Below are 9,692 nucleotides of genomic sequence, written 5' to 3' on the forward strand. Positions count from 1 at the left end.
TTTTTTCTTTCCCCCTTTTGTTCGACTTCTAGTGTCAATTTCACTTTACCATGGATAGCCCATTTGTCTTTTCAGTGTGAGCAATTTAAAAGCACGGGCTTTTATGCAAAACACACTAAAACCAAGCATTTTCCTCCAAATTGGACATTTTTACGGTTATAATCTTAGCACTCTGAAGGCTCAGGGAGAGTTGCCCTGGAGGGCCCCAGACTCTTATCTTTTGTGCTCCTATGTAACGTCCGGATGACAAGTTTCTTTAATATGCATGAAGAGGAGAGCAGCAATTTGGCAGTACCATAGGAATTATCCAACTCACGCAAATGAAAATGTCAGTACTCTGGCAACCTTTGTCTGTTGTTATTTTAGCTTCCATGGCTACATGGTACAGGACTCAAAGAAACATACAGCCTCTGCAACAAAATCATTTGGAAATAGTGTCTCTGTTTGTCCTTTGTGACAATATACTATACATCTTATTGACCTAATATCTCTTTGTGGATGAACAGGAGACTGCTGCCAAGTATAATATTGCTGTTTATTGTTGTCAGGTATTCTCAAATCAAATCAAAGTCTATTGGTCGCATACACCGTTTAGCAGATGTTATAGCAGGTGTAGTGCAATGCTAACAGGTCCTTGTGTTACTAGATTATATTATAACAACAAATTAGTGTTGGAATGAAATGAAAAAATGGTAGTTGTCGTCAGCCTGTACACATAGTTGAGTACAGACTGACTGTATCTCGTGATAATTAACACCATGCTCACTTATTCCAACTGAGTAAAGGGTAGTTACATATCTAGGTATAAGGGCAATTTACATGTTACCCAGTGAAGAGTTTGGGAGGGTTCTGAGCCTTCCAGTTGTATTCTTCTCTGTCAGTCATTAAAAGAGATGCCAATATGTCATAATAAAGACATGCTGGGCTGGGTGATGGCGTTTTGCTGTAAGTCAATCAGCGCTGAATAGGCTGGATGGAGCCTTCTTTTTCACCAGAGCTAGCTATCTAACTTAAATGGCATTACAGGGGAGCTGCCCATGCAGTTATGCTGCTCTGCCTCCCCCACCGAGCCACCAGCCACCAGAGAGCTCAATCTCTGTCCCCCATCCTCCCTTTCCCTCACCTCCCTCTCTCCTCTCCCATACAATTAAAACTGCATCAGGCACAGGGGATGGATTAGATGCACGATCCATGGCTCTACATATCTGGAGTGTGAAGCTGTCACGGAGTAGTTGGAGGGAGAAAGAGGGAGAGAGACAGGAGCTTCTGGGCATGGGGAGGCAGGTGGGGTGGGACCTCCCTGGCATCGGAACTCTCAGAGACACCCACGGTGCTCCATCTCCACCCCCTATCCTCCTGCTCCCACTACGGACTCCTCCCTTCCTTTGCCATCTAACGAATCACTCACTCACTGTTCCTTTTTTATTTACAATTCCTCTCCCTGGTCTCATCCCTCACCTGTCCGGTGTGTCGAGTAGCCTTTCATCCTCCCTCCTTCCTTCCTTCCCTCCCTTCATCCACTCCCTCACCCTCCCTCCCACTCTTCCCCCGACTGCCACTACATCCATGGCTTTGACTTCGCCTGCCACCCGCACATTCACACCCAATCCATCTTACACACAGGCTCTTCTCTCCTGGCCACGGTTACCTAAGGCAGGGCTACATCCTGCAAGATAAAGTATTATTGGATCCTGTTGGGTTCATTTAGATTGAATATATACAGTATCAGGACTCCTGGTGTTACTGTATCAAGCGGTCTTGCCACACTATGAGCAATAAGAAAAAAATACAAAAAATTACAAAACAATTCACTCAATGCATCGGCAACAGGAAATAGAAAATGGTGGGTGACAGAGAGCTTTGAGAGGAAACACATAGCGTGAATGCCCCATTCACAGGGTGAGGAGAGTGTTCAACATTTTCAAGATATTCACGTTGAGAACCCATTGGTAGCACACAGTGATACAATTTACAAATAGTGGAGACACCTACTATTTGCAACATACAATTACAACAAACATTAAAACACCTTTCAGTAATTTTGCACAGTAGCACAAGGTACCACATTCAGTCCAATGTATCAAACAATGTAGAGTTCAAGGATTTCAACTGAATCCACTTAATTAACACAATTGCTCACTATACCCAATTAGCGATATCTGTATACAACACTTACCTGCATTCCTAATAATGAATATTAGCCATTTTCTTCCCATGCACACCACTTATCACTTTCCCAGTGACCAGAAAACCTGGTCATCCTACTGATCTCCACACAGCGAGGCTTTTCACACAGCTCGCCTGATCAATGGATTCTCACCTCATTGACTGCATGCCTTCCTTCCCACCTGTCACCTTCTGTTACCTCTGATGAGGTAGAAACCCCACCACTACTCTCCGCTCGCGTTGAAACTCTGTCTGCCCCTAATGGCACCCCATTCCCTACAGTGCGCTGTATATAGGGCACACGTTTTGATGTGAGCCCTATGGCCCTGGTCACAAGTAGTGCACTACACAGGGAAGCCCGGTGCCATTTGGGATGCAGACTTTGTCCTCAGGTCTGTCCTCAGGTCTCGCCGTAGTCACATTCATCAAGTGGACCTGTCCAAGTTGCTGTCAGAGCAGAGGTTTGATTAGGCAAGCTCTGGTTATATAGCAACTCTTACTGAAACTATATGGTTATTATTATTACTGAATGATTAGGATGGAAATTCATGTTCATTGAAACTATGTTGCGTATTCCAATTAAACATTCAGAAATAACATTTCAAATAATCGATTCGCAGAAAATACCTAGGGCTTAATATTCTGCCCGGGTGTGAGAATATCCAACACATGCAGAGAAGCCCCCTGCCACGGGTTCCATGATTATGTATCAAAATGGTGCCACCATGGCTTTTCCCTACCAGTGTGTGAATGAGTGTGCATGTGTGTGGTAATGGACGGAAGCTGCGGCCTAGCTGTCGCTCTCTCCTCCCCTCCATCCCGGGCTGGTCCTCCTGCTCATTAGACTGGCTCTGCAGAGAGAGAGACCGAGACAGAGAGAGTGAGACACAGAGAGAGAGAGAGAGAGAGAGAGAGAGAGAGAGAGAGAGAGAGAGAGAGAGAGAGAGAGAGAGAGAGAGAGAGAGAGAGAGAGAGACGAAGGTGTCTCAGGTTCTAAAGCCCGCGCTTTGACATTCACGCTGCGCTTCGAGTCGATCAGGTCCCAGCTCTGATAAATTTGCATCTCTTTGAATGTGACGCTTGAAAAAAAAAGAGAAAAGGAAGAGAAAAAAGAGGATGGGGGGGTGGAAGGGTGGAGGAGGGAGGGTGAAGGATAGATGGGAGGGGGGTAGGAAAAAGGGCCCAGGCACTAGATTAAATTTTGCCGTCTAGAAAATGAGAAAAAAGAGCCTCTATCTCCTGCAGTCTACTGGGAAGATCTTTATTCTGATTCTTGTTAGAATTGTTTATCACTGTGACAGAGCAGGCCGAGGTTGAGATAAAGGCAGTGCTCCATCACAGGCTTGACAGTCGTAGGACATGCGCTGGAATGAAAGGAGCCAGGGAAATATTATTAATAGATGCTGACTTGATTTGCCTCGATTGCACGTCAAGACGAGGGGGCCAGGGCTTGATTGCAGCCTATGAAGTTCCGTCCAAAACGGAAGCTATTTTTCATTAAGTGATAGAAGTCTCCTCTCTTTTTTTGCTCTTCCCTTTTGCGTTGCTTTCCAAGGAGCTGATAACTTATGCGGTTTATTCTAAGCATGCTGATTTGTGTCAGGGAGAGAGAGCGGGTGGAAGGGAGAGCGAGAAAGGGTGATAGGGAAGGATTGACGCTGGGTGAAAGAAGTGGAGGGAGGGGAAAAATGGAACTTATCTCGCCTTTCACAAAATAAACCGCCGTGCTGGTTTAATGCTAGTTTTGGCAGAAGTGAGGAGGACCCAGCTCAGCATACATGATGTGTCTATCATAGCCATCTACAACCATGCACGGCTTCGGCAAACTGAACACATAGCACTATTGTCCTCAATGCAAAACACCCCCAGCCTCCACGGACAACAGCTGGAAAAAAAGTATTGAAAATGTACACGAGAAGGTTCAGGAGGCATGGCTTGAAATGCATGGCACAGGTTGCGTTAAGAGTGTTGCATTACTAATGGGTGTACAGGAATAGGGATTTACACACCGCCCTCCTTCATGCCCCCATACTGTACAGGAATAGGGATTTACACACCGCCCTCCTTCACGCCCCCATACTGTACAGGAATAGGAATTTACACACCGCCCTCCTTCACGCCCCCATACTGTACAGGAATAGGGATTTAGACACCGCCCTCCTTCACGCCCCCATACTGTACAGGAATAGGGATTTACACACCGCCCTCCTTCACGCCCCCATACTGTACAGGAATAGGGATTTACACACCGCCCTCCTTCACGCCCCCATACTGTACAGGAATAGGGATTTACACCTTAACGCCTTCCTTCACGCCCCCATACTGTACAGGCAGATGCACCAACCAGCCGCGTATGTCTAGGCATCACAGTTGTGTGTGAAGAATTAAACGAGACTATAGCTTTAGAGAACACAAATAAATAAAAAATATACAGAGGGAAAAAGGTACCTAATCAGAGAAACATGATGCAGAGACTTGTACACGGTGACTTAGAGGAAATCGGGATAGCAGATAGATATGCATGCTTATTCACTCTCTCCTTCCTGTGTGTGTCAGTGGGGTGAGATGATGATCAGGATGCAGAACAGAACAGTGTGAAGTTATTACGACGATACAAAAATACTGAAGAATACTCTAAGTAGTGTAAGCAGGTAGGCGGCTACACAATTAGAATCAGATTTTACCTGGGAGAGGAAGGAGAGGAGACAATGGAGGTTTGGATCTGACTGAGGGGGAGCAGTGGGACATCTGTCTGCAAGGTCCCTGGTCTGACTGGGCTGTGCTGAGGTAAACACACCTGTCGTGTGTGTGTGTGTGTGTGTGTGTGTGTGTGTGTGTGTGTGTGTGTGTGTGTGTGTGTGTGTGTGTGTGTGTGTGTGTGTGTGTGTGTGTGTGTGTGTGTGTGTGTGAGTGAGGAGGGGAGGGTGGAGACAGATGGAGGAAGCCTTAAGCGGGGTGAGTGTCTCCCAGTTTTAAAAACACTAAGCTTTTGAACGATCATTACAACCACCTGCCATGCTTTTCTGCTTTCTCTGGTCTCATTCTGTCTTGTTTCTTTTTTTTCTTCTACTTGTTCGTTTTTTCGTCTACTGTACAACACCCCGTCTCTTTGTGTAATTAGTTCACTGGAGTAATTTATGCATATCTTCAGCAGACGCTGTTTGTCATTTCTGTGAAAATCATAAAATATTGTGTTCTGAGGATCTTACGGATTTAATGATTTGCATTTCCAAGTACTATCTACAGTATAAAATGTGACTTTCATTCCCACAAGCAGTTTTAGAGTATCATTAGTATCAAGTTTTAAAAACATGACATAGTAAAATGTACTTATTCTTTACTGTATGGTACATACATGGATCGTTAAGTTCTGTGCTCCACATTTTAAACAATGACAAGTGTAGGCTTTATACATTTGACTATCTGTCTGTACAAGTCCATGTCTTTTTTTCAGTTGAAAATGTGGCTTTGCCAACTTTCACACATAAACATGTTAATAGACGAGAGACACAGTGACACAGTGAAACCACTCTTCCAGAATTTCAACTCGCACAAAAATGTATTTAGTTGTAAAAAAGAAAAAAATCTACATTCATAGCTACACGGATAAATAGTTCTGTGAGCAACAGATTTGTTGCTCTTGGTCTCTGCCGGTTGTGATTAAGGATGTTTGATAAACAGCAAACCATGAGACAGATGAAGATTATGGATGTCGTCAAATTAATTTACTGTGAATTTTACCTCCAAATTCTTACATAGTGTAAGTCGGTGGAAACATATTTTTGCAACTGGTTTTTATATTTTTTATTTATTACAAATGACCCATGTAGAATATAGTTACACTGATTATTTCATTCTCACTGTTTGTGTAAGTACATTGCATTTAGATTAATTGAATAAATCTGCACGGTTTAAAAATGCATGACATGTGTCCATGTAAAGGGTATGTACAGTATAATGAGGAAGAAAGGTTTAATAGACACATATTAGTCATTTATTTGTCTGTAAGAGAGAGCGAGCGAGAGCTGCCAATGTCTATTTCAATCTGAACTAATGCTGTAAGTGTTGAAATGCGCCTGTTCAGTTTACCCGGGTTAACTGTTTCAAATCAGCTGTTACATTTGGCATATAGAGACAAATCTTTGAGTGCTATTCAAGTGTCTTCATGTAAGTGACTTCTTGTCCTTAATAAGTTCTTGAGTTATGTGAGAATGCTATTAATTACGCCATTTAATACGCTACCACACCCGCACTCCAAAGAGCTTGACTTATTTCTTTTTGATTTTTCCTTCCAGTGAAGTAGGTGACTGGTTACACTTACAGGAACAATGATTGAATATTCATCAAATGTCTCGTTGGATTTTTAGGGAGATCATTCTATAACGCAACTCATATCCCTTAAAATATGTTTTCCTAAATTGGCCTTGACACATCCGCATATTTAGGTTTTTATGAAATACGCGATTGCTTTCTCCATTAGCTGTGACAGTGTGTGCATGCGGGCGGTTTGTAACAAAGAGGCTCTCACGCAGTGGCTAAGCCAATGTAGAGAAAATAAATGATTGGCTTTACTGATGAATAAAAGGCTTTTGGTGTGCCCCTGGTATTCAATGCAAGGAGGACATACTGAAAAAGTATTAGCTGAATATGATCACTTATTTCACCTTGCTATACAGAACACAAACCGACAAATGTATCATATCATTTGATCATAGAGCGCCAATATTTCCGGAATATGTCACGCACACCATCTGTTAATTCCTCAAACACTTTTAAACACTCAACTTTTAGTGGGTGTCGTTTAGAAAGAGATCAACAAACAACAGCACAAAAAAAGGAGAGTTGAGTAAAAACACAACTGAGAGATATTGTGTAGGGTACACATGTCACTAAGAGGTACGCTGGTTTAGGCGACGACAACGTGAGAATGTTTGCTGCGTGTTGTCTGAGCGGCCACGGTTCTCAGTGTGTCTGTCCTTCGTAGACAGACAGGCATACAGAGAGAGGCGGGCGAGAGCTCCCCATGCCTTATAACAGAAGAATCTAACTGTAGTAGAATTACATACTTTCTCCCTGCAAAACAGAAGAGTGATGGAAGCAGGCTAGCTCCATTCTTCCACCATGCTCAGTTTCTATCACATGGCTATTAGGAGAATCTTCCAAAAGAGGAGCTCCATTTCAGTTTGAAAATGGCTAAATTGTGTGAAAACTGTTTGTGGTTTGTCGTTATTGACTACTGGTATTTATTATGTAGTATAGTCTATTCCCCTCTATGATCAGAACTAGTGTTTGTCTATAATTCTATCAGTGTGATTTGGTCATCTATATATGCCAGTTAGCAACCACTTTAAATTGGTTGAAGAAATTATAATTTAATCTGAACTGCTTCAGGAAAAACACTTGGTATTTGGTTCAAAACATACATGTATAATGATGTTTTAGACCATTTTGTGTATTTGTATGTTTGTAGAAATTATGCCACAAACGTCTGCACACACACACACTAACTTAGACATCCTCAGCCCTCCAGTCCATCGATGGTAGCTTGTATCTGGTTGTCTGACAATAGGAATTGGGACTTTCCCCACAAAATGACAAGCAGATAAAGGTGTTGATGAAAGGTCAACATTTCCTATAAATGTATTGCCTTTTCACATATACACATCATTTCTGGACATAACTCATAGGCCAAAAGCCTTTTTCCACAAATGCTGTGATGTGAAAAAAAAGCCTTTATAGCGCAGGCCGTAAAGTGCGTCTAACGTAGCAAAACAGGTCTCACACACATCTACATCATTTTGCCAAAGCTCCATGTTAAATAATGTTGTTTCAGATGCGTAGCATGGTTCAAATGTATGGCTCTGTAGCATATAGTATTACTGTTGACAGTGTAAAACAAGGACATAAACCACACGCAGGCATGCTTGAGAAAGTAACACGGCTGGATATTCAAATGTTGGTAGGTTTTGCAAAGCTGCAGTCGTTGAAATTGCATTAGAAATGGTCTTTGCTGATGTGTGTTCAAATTTGGCACAAGAGACAGAAATCAAGCAGACTAAACAGGATATAACAAAAATGGGATTCTGTCATTTTAGTGAGAATTTAGTAGTGGGTGTGGATGGGTCTTTGAGGCAAAATGTGGCCATACAGAGTGGGGGATTGTCACTTACATTTGAAAAGCTCTAACTTAAATAAAGGAGGGAAATAATCATCTCTGTCTGTACACACACACACACACACACACACGCACACACAAAGATGGCTTCCTGCTCTAATAACAGGTGACAAAAGGTCAGCGTTTCGGAAACACGGTGCAAACTTCAACTGTTACCCAAACCTCCGCCTCCAGGACCACAAATGTCACCCCTCTTTCTTAACACCAATTAGTGTTGGTGCGAAAATTATCCTGAGACACAGCACAGATAAACCCCTAGCAGGTTTTCTGTTTTCTTTACTGTAAAGGACTTGGGGCTACAACCACACGCACATCTTTTGTGCCGGAGAGACGAAAGGCGACCATATGCGGTTTGACTGTTTGTCGCAGGGCCCGAGAAAAAAAAAAAACACTTGCTTGTTTTTCAAGTTGTTATCTCTTCACACTACCCAGCTGCCTTCGCTGTGACGACTCTTGTCTCCTCGCATGACACAAACACCTGCTGGCCCTCTCTCCAAAAAAGGCAATTCTCAGACTAGATAACCTCTACTCGTGTTTGTACTCACATGCTTCTGGGCTCAGGGAGAACGGAGACACCGAAGACACCGTGGACGTGGTTAAGATGCTACCTCTCGTCTCCACTCTTGCTCTCCTTGCTTGACTTGTTTACTCCCAATTTTTTATTTTTTAACATTTTTTTTATTTTATTTCCCTCATTCTCTCTCTTTTTCTCTGTTCTATTTTTCTGAGACGATGTCTTTGATCCTGGCCATCAGAAGTGTTTTGAAAAGCTTCCCTTTTGTTCCCTTCAGATCCGTCATCTTTACACGTTGGGATGCAGCAGCGGCAGCATCTTAAGATGAGAAAGTAGACCATCCAGTACTGACACATTTCCCACCCGTGCCTTTGTGTGTGTCTGCCAGGGCCCACAAACACAGAGGAACTCACAGTACGTGTACAATAGCCCATTGCTTTACAATAGACGTTTCCAGACGTTATCTTGACAGCGAAGGCGAAAAAGTCCCTTTTGTCTCTTGGTGAGTATTGCTGTCAGAAGGGCTGCGCACTTTGTGTGTATGACTGAATGGGGTTCCTGTGAATCCATGAAGGCCCTTGCTATTCCACAAGGTGGTGGTTTGGTTTCATGTACATCTCATCCTTGTGTGATTGGTGTGATTGGTGTGAAGAGCGAGGGAAAGTTCAGTTCTTGAACCTACTAATGTGGCACTATTACCACTCTTAGACACTTCAACCCCAAGGCCCCCTGGCCCTCAGGCCTAACTGTTCACCACCAACCTTAGCTAGGTGCTTCCTCCATCTTCGACAAAGACATGTCCTTGGAGAGACACAACGAGAGAGCAGAGAGAGCCAA

General features: G+C 43.2%; 1 long non-coding RNA gene across 1 annotated transcript; it reads right to left on the reverse strand.

The window, feature by feature from the left end:
* Positions 1 to 521: 521 nt before the first annotated feature.
* Positions 522 to 9,270, reverse strand: LOC116374684 (uncharacterized). Its single transcript, XR_004210592.1, has 3 exons — positions 8,887 to 9,270; positions 2,907 to 3,017; positions 522 to 2,613 (listed from the first exon to the last, which is right to left on the reverse strand). It is a non-coding gene; the product is annotated as an uncharacterized LOC116374684 (long non-coding RNA).
* Positions 9,271 to 9,692: the final 422 nt, after the last annotated feature.

Source organism: Oncorhynchus kisutch, linkage group LG7, assembly GCF_002021735.2.
Source record: "Oncorhynchus kisutch isolate 150728-3 linkage group LG7, Okis_V2, whole genome shotgun sequence".
Classification (NCBI taxonomy): domain Eukaryota; kingdom Metazoa; phylum Chordata; class Actinopteri; order Salmoniformes; family Salmonidae; genus Oncorhynchus; species Oncorhynchus kisutch.